This window comes from Hyla sarda, chromosome 6 (genome assembly GCF_029499605.1).
Source record: "Hyla sarda isolate aHylSar1 chromosome 6, aHylSar1.hap1, whole genome shotgun sequence".
Lineage (NCBI taxonomy): Eukaryota > Metazoa > Chordata > Amphibia > Anura > Hylidae > Hyla > Hyla sarda.
This window is the reverse complement of record NC_079194.1, coordinates 176210031-176211605: the sequence shown is the minus strand read 5'-3', so window position 1 is coordinate 176211605 and position 1575 is coordinate 176210031.

The following is a 1575-nucleotide window of genomic DNA, read 5'->3' as shown; positions in this document are numbered from 1 at the left end:
TGGGTGGCGGCAGGTCATGTGATCTCTATGTTGACATCCCGGCTCAGTGGTATGCAGCTAGGGAGAGAGATATTATGGCGCCAGCTGGGATGTTATAGCACCACTGTGCGCTCTAGGTGGGTGCCTACCTTGCCTATAGGTGGCAGCTGACCCTGACTGTTAGCAGAGGGTGAGGCTGAGACACTAAGACTGCTGCAGGATTTTGCGGGATTTGCGGGACCCGCAGGGATAACGCCTGACCGCCCGCCTCCATAGGACCCCATTGATCTGCGTGCTCTGCGCTCGATTGATAAAGCCTGGTCCTGACAGGTTTTATCATTCTCAGCGCAGCAGCCAGCCCAGGAAGAGAGGCCAGCCCTCTGGCTACCTCAGCAGTGGATCACCCCCTGCGATCTCACTGCGGGGGGGGGGGGTTATGTGCGATTCAACCCACTGGACCACCAGGGATGGTTTAAATGTCCCTTTAGATGCCACTGTCAACTTTGACAGTGGCAATCTAAAGGATTAATAGCTGGCCGCATGTAAGCTATTAACTCCGGCCCTCAGCTACAGGAATCAGCTAGGGGCCGGCCGGTATGACTCGGGCTCGAGTCAGGGTCCCGCATCAAACACTGCTTGCCGTCTCAGGATGAGCCGACTCGTCCTTAGACGGCAACCGGTTAATAAGTGACATATACGAGAAGATGTTTACCAATTGGGAGAGAATCTATGGGTTAGTTTTCTGCAGAAATGGCAGAACAGATTTATTGTTCTATAAGCCTTTCCTGAATCGAAAGAGGCTGAAAGAAAATTCAGTATGTGATGGATAGATGCTCGAAAGGGATCCATAGATCGTTGAGAGCACCAATGAACCCAAAATCTCAAGGCCGATCTGTAAGCTTTACAGGTGCATGGGGCCCAGAGTTCTGAGAGGATTTCTCTAGCTGATTGTGAAAGTTCACAATCAAATGATGATGACCCATGATCAACCAAGCGATGAGGGATAGCGATCCCGATTGGATTAGAGGGTGAGGATTCCCTGATGGAGAACAGGAAATACAGGTAGGATTCTCTGGGTGTCCATCGATAAACTGAGAACTGGGGGAAACCAAGTCTGAGATGGACACCGTGGAGGGATCAAGACCATTGTTGTTGATCATTGTGTCACAACCTGAGATAGGACTCTCTGTATCATTGTAAATGGGGGAAAAGGGTAAAGAACTTCTTGAGGCCATATTTGTAGAAAAGCATCTACTCCTGGGGCATCTAGATCGGGGCGCCAATTGAAGAACAGTGGAAGTTGCCTGTTCAAACGAGATGCGAATACATCCAGATAAAGGAGACCCCATGTAGAATTGAGAAAGAAATAAACGGAAGAATTCAGTTTCTAATCACTTGAATCTGTGAGTAAACGAGAGTTCCAATCTGCGATTGACTTGCCTAATCCAGGAAGGTATTCTGCTTTTATGCAATATGCAATATTTTTTTCCAGACAGAAATGCCAGAAATCTTTCGCGATCTTTGACAATATTTTGGACGTTGTGTCACCCAAGCGGTTGATGTATTGAACCACTGAGATATTGGCCATATACAACA